We start from the raw sequence: 10,593 nt of genomic DNA, 5'->3' as shown, positions 1-10,593 counted from the left end.
AGCCTGGGACATCATAGTCCGAAGGATGCCTCAAAGGGAGTCTCACTCTGTCCCTTTCTATTCTGACCCCATATTTGCTACTCTTGCATCACTGTGGCTACAATACCCAACAGAAATTTACAGGGTGAAAGATTTATTTCAGCTCATGGTTTCAGATGGTTTTAGTCCATCGTGGTGGGGGAAGGGAGCTCACCTGGTAGCTATCAGAGTGTATGGCTCAAGCTGTTCACATCATGGTGGACCGAAAGCAGAGAGGGAGCTAGTAACCAGGTTCTGGTACAACCTTCAAGGCCCACCCCTAGTGACTGAGTTTCCCCAGTCAGGACCCATCTTCCAGGGGTTACACAGCCTTTCAGAATAGTGCCACCTGCAGGGGAACAAACATTCAAAATGCCAGTCTGTGGGAAGCACCAGGTTCAAATCCTAACAGGTCCTAAGGGATTATGACGATTAATGCTGACTGTCAACAGGATGTAGAATCATGTAGGAGACAAGCCTTTACACATGCCTCTGAGGGACTGCCTAGACTAAGCTAATCAAGGTTGGAAGTCTCACCCTAAACAATCAGCGGTATTCCATGGGCTGATCAAGAAGGAGAAAGAAACCTGGCCACCATCCAGCATCTCTCTTGGCTTCCTGACTATGGATGCCATTTGACCAGCTGCCTCCCCCTCCAGCCCCTGTGTCTTCCTGCCATGATGGACTGTGTACCTTTGAACAGTAAGCCAGAACAAATTCCTCCTTCCCTAAGCTGCTTTTGTCTGGTGGTTTATCACACCAGCAAAAGTAATACAGAGGTAGAGGAGCTCATGCCCTGTGAATCACTTGAGGGCCCACAGCAAAGAGGCAGAAGCTCTGATGTCCAAAAACCCAAGAGCCTGGAGGAGCAAGTCAGCAGGAATGTAAGAGTCCTGTGACCTTTGGGCCCTCCTTGATCTACTTCCAGGTGAACCTGCATCACTTCTGCTCCAGGCTCGTGCTTCCTCCATAGATGGACTTGGCAAAGGGTGATCTGGGAAAACCCTGGTCAGATTCTGGGAAAGGGTTAACAGGAGCAGAGTCAGACACACACACACACACACACACACACACACACACACACACACATTTTCAAAGACTTGATAAATAAATTACCATTCATGTTTAATTCAAAGCCACCCTGCTGCCTTCAGAGAACATGCAGAAGAGGGGATCTTTCAATTAAAACAGCTCCAAGGGACTTCTGCCCCCTCCCTGGGGCTTTCCAGCCTTTCTCCACCCGGACCTGGCTGAACCTCCTGTGTTCCTGGAATACATGCTGCTCATGGGAGATGGTGTTCCAGGCTCAGTCCCTAAATGACCCTCTTTTTCAGTCTCGCCATGCACAAGTAGATCTTCTGGGAGACTCTATTAAGAATCTAGTTTTAGGGCTGGGGAGATGGCTCAGCAGTTAAGAACATTTACTGCTTTTCCAGAGGACCCAGGTTTGGTTCCCAGCACCTATATCAGGCATGAGTGCTCATAAACACACACACACACACACACACACACACACACACACACACACACACACAAAAGAAAAAAGAAAAAGAAAAAAGAAAACAAAACAAAAACCTAGTTTGTCATTGGAAACATTTCTATACTTTTTGCTCATTTCTTGAGTATATCTCTCCCCACTGTAGAAAAGTCTCACACATGTGTCTAGAACTCAGACTCCCCTGGTCCTCGCTGTATCTCAAGCTCCCACAACAAAGCAGGTATGTAACAAATACTTGTGGGGCTGGGTGGTAACCTGAGTTCAATCCCAGAGCTCATTAAAAAAATAATAATAAACTGGGTGGTGGTGGCGCACGCCTTTAATCCCAAAACTCAGGAGGCAGAAGCAGGTGTATCTCTGTGAGTTCAAGGCCAGCCTGGTCTACAGAGTGAGCTCCAGGACAGGCTCCAAAAGCTACGCAAAGAAACTTTGTCACAAAAAACAAAACAAAACAAACAAAAATGAATAAATAAAAATAAAATAAATAAGCTCATTAGAAAATAAAGTAAAATAAAAAATAGGCATAGTGGTCAGTGTTTGGAATCCTAGTGCTGCGGGGTGGGAGAGGCGAGGCAGGCAGACAGGAGGGTCCCTGGGGCTCACTGGTGAGCAAATCGCAGTATTTGCTTTTCTCAAAGGTAGATGGCATCAGGAATGACAGCTGAGATTGTCATCTGGCCTCTGTGTGTGCATGCTCACAACTGCACACACATGAACATCTAACACATCTACACGTTCGCACACACAAATATTAGTGAGGAGAGGTTGGAAGGCGATGTATCAGTAGTCTGTTTGCTCTTGTAATCACAAAACACCCGAGGCTGGGTGTTAGGTAAAGAAAAGCAGCTGGTCAGGTTGTTCAAGGTTCCAGGGGTCTGAGAGCATGGCAGTGCTTCTGCTCTGCCCTAATGATATCCGTCTCGTGACATCAAATATGGGGGCGGGTGGCTTAATGGAAAGAGTGTGTGGGAGATGTCATATAGTGAAACAGGAAGTTAGAGAGGTTCAGGGTCCGGGGTCAATAGTTCAATAGTTCTGTGACAACTCATTCTCAAGTGACTATCCAGAGTCCCAAGAAAGCCACATGAATCCCTGCAGAGGATGACACTGTCAGCAGCAGCCAGTCGATATGTGGTCCAGAGAAACACCCCAGATCGGTGTCATAAGTGAAGACTGGATTCTTGACTTCGCCGCAGAGAAGGATTTCAGGATGAGCCAGTATGAAGCAGATTTGAAGAAGAGATTTTAACATAGAGTTAAGCACTGGGCTAGTAGGAAGAGGGGCACCCAAGGAAAGAATAACACACTCACACTCGTGTGCACATACCCTCACCTACACACAATTACAAATAAAACAAAAGGAAGAATTGCGATGATCAGGAGCTGGGGGAATGGCTCAGTCAATAAAGGGTTTGTCCTGGGGGCATGAGGACCTGAGTTTGATCCTTGAAATGCGCATAAAAAGCCAGACATGGTGGCCTGAACTTCTAATCATAGTGCTGTGGAGGGAGGCAGAGTCAGGTGGATCCCCTGGGATTCGAGGCTGGTCAGTCTAATCAGGTAAGGTCCTGGCAAGTGAGAGAGCTGGTCTCCAAGAGCAAGGTAAATAGCTCTGAAGAAATGACGACCAGAAGTTGGCCTTTGGCCTCTGGTATACACATATATAAGACATTCACACACACACATCGGCTAATCAAGGGCCAGGTGGTTCAGTGGTTATGAGTATTTGCTGCTCTTCCAGAGGACCCAAGATCAGTTCCCAGCACACACATCAGGTGGCTCACACCCACCTGTAACTCCAGCTCTAGGGGATCTGACACTCTCTTCTGGCCTCCATATGGCATATATACTCAGACTGACAGACACATACACATAAATTAAAACAATTGTTAAAGGTTGATTAAGTGATGGTGGAGAGGGCTTCGTGGCTAAGTGTGCTTGTTCTGCAAGCATAAGGCCAGTGAAAGACCTTTTCTCAAATGTCTTTCAAATTTAAAATAAAAATAAATAAAATAAAATAATATAATAAATATAAAAATGGAAGTAAATATTAATTAATTAATTAATTAAAATGAATCCAAATTTTTAAAAAGCCAGGCATGTAACCCCAGCATTAGTGGGCAGAGACAGGTGCATCTCACTAGGACAGCCTGCCTAGCCAAAATGGTGAACTTCCAGTTCAGTGAGAGAACCTCTCAAAGCAGTAAGATGGAGGATACAGAGGAGGACACCTAATGTCTTCACATGCATTCTTATGTGTAAACACCTATATACTTATGTATATACACCACACACACAACTAATTTTAAAACAGAATTTCTGAGAATTGGTTAGAATCCCAGAAGAATATCAGCCCACATCCGCATCAGCCCACGATAGCCCAGCATCACACTGACCACTGGGTATGGATAGACTCTCTTTCGTGGTCCTCATTGAAGCTTTTACCAATGAACCAACCAAGACGCCTTGAGATAATGTCAGCTGGCTCAGGAGGCACCATCTGAGTGTAAGGGGGGCTGCGCCTGCACCTGGGTATGGTATTTCTTGAGTAGACAGCCTGGGCTACTTTCATTGTGGTTATGAGGACAGACTTTCACCATATTCCCCAGGCTGCCCTCAACTTGCAATCCTCCTGCCTCAACTTCCCTGATGATAGGAATACAGCACGCACCATCACTCTCAACCCAAGTCACTCTTTCTGAAGGGAGATGGTACCATGTATGATTAGTTACCAACCATGTACTCTTTATTATTATTATTATCATCATCATTATTGTTCTCATACATTATATCCGAACCACAATTTCCCCTCTCTCCACTCCTCCCAGTCTCCCACCTCCCCTCTCCCCCAATCCACTCCTCCTCTGTTTACCTTCAACAAAAGAGCAGGCCTCCCAGGGACATCAGCATGGCATAACAAGTTACAATAAGACTAGGCACAGACCCTCCTATCAAGGTTGGATGAGGCAACCCAGCAGGAGGAAAAGGGTCCCAAAAGTAGGCAAAAGAGTCAGAGACACCCCCAGACACACACATGCACACTGCTAGGAGTCCCACAAGCACACCCAGCTACACAACCATAACATGCAAGCAGCAGACACGGCTCAGACCCGTACAGGGTCTGTGATTGTCGCCCCAGTCCCTGTGAGCCCCTGTGAGCCCCTGTGAGCCCTGCGTAGTTGATTCTGTGGGCCGTGTTCTCATAGTTACCACATACTTTAGCACCCTGGTTTTTGCACTCCCAAGTGGCAAAAATCAGACCCAGTGAGTTAAAAAAAGAAAGAAAGAAAAGATTAACGCTCCTTGTGGGCTGAGATCAAAATAAGTTCTGAATCAATATTTTCAGTTTGAAACCCGTTCCTCTGTATTTGCCAAAAACAGATCCTAATTCCCAGGAGAGCGCGCCTCTACGAGTGGGTCCAGTGCTGGCATTTAGAAGACTTGATGTGACTTATTCCCCTGAGCAATATCATGGATATTTTTAATCCTGATTTCCCCATTACAAAACGGAGGCTCCATAGGGTTGAGCAATCGGGTTACCTTGCCATCGAGTGCAGGTGTCGGGAACACACCCCCAGCCTCAGACACATGCTCTTTCTGCTGTCGTGCACTGACTGTAGCACTGCCACCACTCCTGATTGTCGATCTGACAGGATTTGGAATGGCCTAGAAGATCCACCTCTATGCTGTCTGTGAGGGGAGGGAGTGTCCACAGAAGGATTAACTGAAGAGGGAATACCTACCATGAAGGTGAGCGGCACTGGTTCCCACTGGCTGGGGTCTTGGACTGAGGAAAAAGGAGAAAGTGAGCTGACCACCATCATCCATCTCTCTCTTGCTTCCTGACTGTGGATGACACATGACCATCACATTCTTGCCTCCATGCCATGACAGTCTGTGCCTACAGCCTTTCCTTCCTTGGGTTCTCCTTAAATTTTTCATGTTTTTAAATATTTATTTTTGTTATTTATCTCTCTGTCTCTGTCTCTGTCTCTGTCTCTGTCTCTGTCTCTCTCTGTCTCTCTCTCTCTCTGTCTCTCTCTCTCTCTTTCTCTCTCTCTCTCTCTCTCTCTGTGTGTGTGTGTGTGTGTGTGTGTGTGTGTGTGTGTGTGTGTGTGTGTGTGCAGGTGCCTGCAAAGCCAGAAGAAGTCAGATCCCCTGGAGCTGGAGTTACACCTGGTTGTGAGCTACCCAATGTGGATGATGAGAACCGAACTCAGGTCCTCTGGAAGAGCAGCAAGCGCTCTTAACAGCCAAACCATCTTCCAGTCACCTTTGTCAGATTTTTGTCACAACAACAAGAGAAACAACCACCACAACCACATCGTTATCAACTTAATATTTAATGAGCCCTTTCTCTGTGCTGTGCAGTTACAGGTGTTAACTTGTTTGATCCTAATTAAAGTGTCAGGAAATATATGGTATTTTGATTTCCATTTAAAGTTGAATGCTATGGGGCCAACAAGATAGCAGGCTCAGAGAGTAAAACATTTGCCACCAAGACTGACAACCTGAGTTTGATCCCTGAAACCCACATGGTGGAAGGAGAGAATGTCCTCACCTCTAACTTACACCACACACACACACACACACACACACACACACACACACACACCATGACATAGTCATGTGTATTCACACACACAAATAAATAAGTAAATAAATAAATAGATAGATAGATAGATGTAATAAAGTATTTTTAATGATGAACACTGCAGGCTGGGGTTATTATTATTATTATTATTATTATTATTATTATATTATTATTATTTTTTTTCAAGACAGGGTTTCTCTGTGTAGTCCTGACTGCCCTAGAACTACTCTGTAGACCAGGCTGGCCTCCAACTTACAGAGATCCTCCTGCCTCTGCCTCCCAAATGCTAAGATTAAAGGCGTGCGCCACACCACCGGCTGTTGGGGCTATTTTTAGTGTTGTTGCTGTTAGTCTAATGAGCCGTTGGATTTAATTAGGATGGTCTGTGTGAGTCTGGGTGGGGTCGCTTACAGAAGCATGCATGACTTACCAGTGGCTGTCCCATGAGGAAAATGACTCCCCTCTGTTCTAGTTCCGTTTCTCTGTTGCTGTGTGAACACTGACCAAAAGCAACTTGGGAAGAGAGGGTTACTTTGTAACTGTGGATCTTGGAAGTTAGTCTCAGTGTTTCCTAAGGAAAGCCAACCAACCAACAACAAATGCTATGGAAAACAAGTGTTTTTACCTCACAAGATAATCGTCCTGGGGGGAAGCTCATGACCTCATAAAAATGCAGGTCACTTCTACTTTCTGCTCCGCCATCCTTGGCATTATGGAGTTAACCTCATCCCCACGATGCTGTGATGCTGGGTATCAGACCAATATTCCAGGCAGAATAAAGAGCGGAATGTGAATGGCAGAATCTGCCTCCAAGCCTCTCCTCAATCCTTTGTGCTTATATCTGATGGTCAAAACTGGCTACTTGGCTACACCTGTCTACAAGAGATGTAAACGAACTATTTCAGTGTCCACACTCTCTAGAAGAGGAGCTCAAGCACTGGACAGGCAGCGCACCCGGGAAAGGGCTTCTTGTGCAAGCAAATGTGAGGACCTGACTTTGAATCCCCGGCACCCACATAAAAAGTCAGGCATGGTATCTTCTACCTTCAGAATCCCAGTGCTAGGGAGGCAGAGGCAGGTGGATCACGGGAGTACGATGGTTAGCCAACCTGGGTGAACTAATAAGCTCTGTGTTCAGCAAGAGACCCTGTCTCCAAAAATAAAGTGGAGAGAAATTATGAAAGATATCTGATGTTGACCTGTGCCCTACACACATGTGCGAGCACACACACACACACAAACACAAGGGAAGTGGGCTGGGAATGGCTTCATGCATCTAATTCTCTCCCGTCTCCCAGAGACAGACAGATTTGACAATATCAATTCAAAAGTGACCTTGCAGGAGATATTTATTTGAATTTCAGTTTATTCATTTGAAAAATGAGGACAATAACAGCATCCATCCTCCCCAGGTTGCAGCGCCTGGCATACAGCGTGTATTTAATAAACGGCAAATATCGTTATCATTTTTAAAATGGGGAAACAATATTTACATAAAAAGGCAGGCAGCCGTTAATGTATTTCTAGAAAATTACTAAATGATCCCAAATCACATAGAAATACATTTTTAAAAAAATCCCCGCAGAGGTAGCTTAGGAGTTTAACTTGAAGAGGCTGAGGAGAAGGGCAGATAATACATTTCCTTCCAAGCTTGTCGGGGAGCCCCGAGGAGAATAAACAGTACTGAGGGAGGCCTGACCCCTGAGTCCCAGACACCATAGTCAGTAGTCCATAGGACCCAGGCTGGGATGTGACTTTTCAGGGACCAACAAGACTGGGGTGGGGTCTTTACAGAGCTGAGAACTCTCAGGCCCACCCAGGGCTCTCTTCCCCGTCCCAACCACTCACTCGCTGGGACAGTTCTGCTACTGTTGACACAGAGTTGCCATGTAGCCTCTTGAGTGCTAGGCCTGTATTACCACATCTGGTGTGTGTGTGTGTGTGTGTGTGTGTGTGTGTGTGTGTGTGTGTGTGTGTATGTATGTCTCTGTGTGTCTCTGTGTGTCTCTGTGTGTGATTTGAGGATCAAACTCACGGCCTTGTGATTCTGTGGCAAGCACTTTATGAACTGAACTATCTCCCCAGCCCCTAGATGCCTGGTTTTTGTCACTGATTTTTTAGGAGTGTGAAAAGAAAGTTGGGGCCCGTTTACAGTTGCTGCCTCTGTGTCCTGGTCTGCCGTCATGTGAGGAACCTCCATCACATGCCAGGCATGCCTTCCCCACCGTGTGCGCTCTGAAACCATGGACAAAAATAAACCTCCACCCTTTTGAGCAGTATCTGCCAATTATCTGGCCACATCAAAAAGGCAATCTAATAATACACTGTGATGGGTAATGCTGGTTGCCAACTAGACAGGATCGAGAATCACCTAGGAGACACACTTCTTGGCACACCTATGAGGAAGTTTCTAGATTAGGTTAAGTGAGGGGGGAAGACCCACCCTAAATGTGAGTGACACTATCCTATGGTCTAGGACCCTGAACTGAGTAAAAAAGAGAAAGTAAACAGAGTCCAGCATGCATCACTTTGCTTCCTGACTGCAGGTGCCATAGGAACCACCTCACATTCCTGCCATGCCTTCCCTGCTATCATGTACTATGAGCACAAGCCAACTCCCCTCCACTAAGCTGGTTTTGTCAGGTATTTATGCTATGACTACAAGAAGTGGTAAATGCACCATTTGTTGACATTGATACCTCAAATCCACCATCTGTCTCAAGTTCTTAGCCCAGAGCTGGTTTTGTGGAGGTCCCAGCCTGAGAGATGTCAAAAGTGCCTCTGAATTCTGAGCATCTACCTGCTGTTCATGGAGGCCCCCGACCTTCAGGGCCTGGCTGTGGTTTGCACACAGGGGATATGTATTGTGTGACTTTTCCTGGAGTGATGTCAACAAACATCTACTCATCATATAGGGAACTGGTGACAGATTAAAATAGCAATACCATTTATAAGAATTTGGAATATGGGTGTGGTGGTTTGAATAAGAATGGTCCCCATGGGCTCACATATTTCACTGCTTAGTCACCAGGGAGTGGCGCTACTTAGGATTAGGAGGTGTGGCCTTGTTGGGGTAGTTGCAGCATTGTTAGAGGAAGTATGTCACTGGGGGAGGGCTTTGAGGTCTCAGAAGCCCAAGCCAGACCCAGTGTCTCTCTCTCTTCCTGCTGCCTGCAGATCCAGATGTAGAACTCTCAGCTACTGCTCCAGCACCATGATTGCCTGCATACTGCCATGCTCCCCACCACAAGGATAATGGATTAACCCTCTAAAACTGTAAGCCAGCCCAAATTAAATGTCTTCCTTTTTAAGAGTTGCTGTGGCCACGGCGTCTCCTCACAGCAATAGTGACTAAGACAGTGGGATGGGGGTGACATATGGGAGCAGGAAGGACTCGAAGACAGCTGCATCGCTGAAGCCCACCCAGCGAAGGAGACAGCTCACAAAAGCCGGAGCCCTGGAGCTCACTGCACAACTTGCAGTCAATTTGAACAGGCAAGAGAGTCGTTGGTCTAACCGACTCTTTTCTTGGGTGTTAAAACACCATTCTAGTTTGGTTTCTGATGCTATGATAAACACCATGACCAATATCACCTTGAGGACAAGGTTTTAGCTTATAGGCTATAGTCCCTCACTGAGAGAAGCCAAGCAGGGACATAGAAGCAGAAACTGAAGCAGAGACCATGGAGCAATGTTGCTTACTGGCTTGCTCAGCTACCTGTCTCATACAGCCCAGACCCATCCACTTTGTCATTATGACTCTGGAAACAGCCCATGCCCCATCTACTCCATCCAACAGCTGTCAGGTCCTGTTCTGGGTCCTGAAGAGACTCAGCACAAATAAAACCGTGTAAGATTAAAAGACCTCAGTGGAAGAGTGTCTTGTGCTTGGGGAAGGTGAATAAGGACCAGACAGCATAGATGTAATTCAATGAGTTTTTTCACATTTCCCTTAACAAGAGACTTTGAAATGTCACTTGGCTTTAGCTGAATCTCAAATGTGGGCCAAGGCTGGTTTTCATAGTTCTGAGATCTACAGAGATTACTAGAGAAGACAGGACATCAGTGATATTGTCCAGCAACAAACCCTGCATGTCACTAACAACCTCCCAGGCAATCTGTGCCTACTAATGCAATAGTGGCATGAAGGTTATGGGGGTAGCCAATCACTTTTGCATTGGACCTGTGGCCCTCTCCACTAAAGGGAATTCATGCCTAGTACTGTTAATCCCATCAAAAGTTCATGGCTTAGAAGATTGTAGGCCCTAGAGAGGAGCCTACTACAATGACTACTACTGTTGTTTTGCTAAATAGACATCTTGTCAAACTGTCTGCTAGATATTTAAATAGACAAGTGCTGCACCCAATCTTGCCGAGGGAAGCCTCTTTCTGAAGGTTAACAGTTAGTGCAAAGACTCAAAAACTGGTCAAAGTGAAGACAAAAAGTGACTATTGAGTTCTCTGTCCTAAATGAGACATCTAT

Source organism: Onychomys torridus, chromosome 22 (assembly GCF_903995425.1).
Source record: "Onychomys torridus chromosome 22, mOncTor1.1, whole genome shotgun sequence".
NCBI classification, from domain to species: Eukaryota; Metazoa; Chordata; class Mammalia; order Rodentia; family Cricetidae; genus Onychomys; species Onychomys torridus.
Note: the sequence above shows the minus strand (reverse complement) of the source record.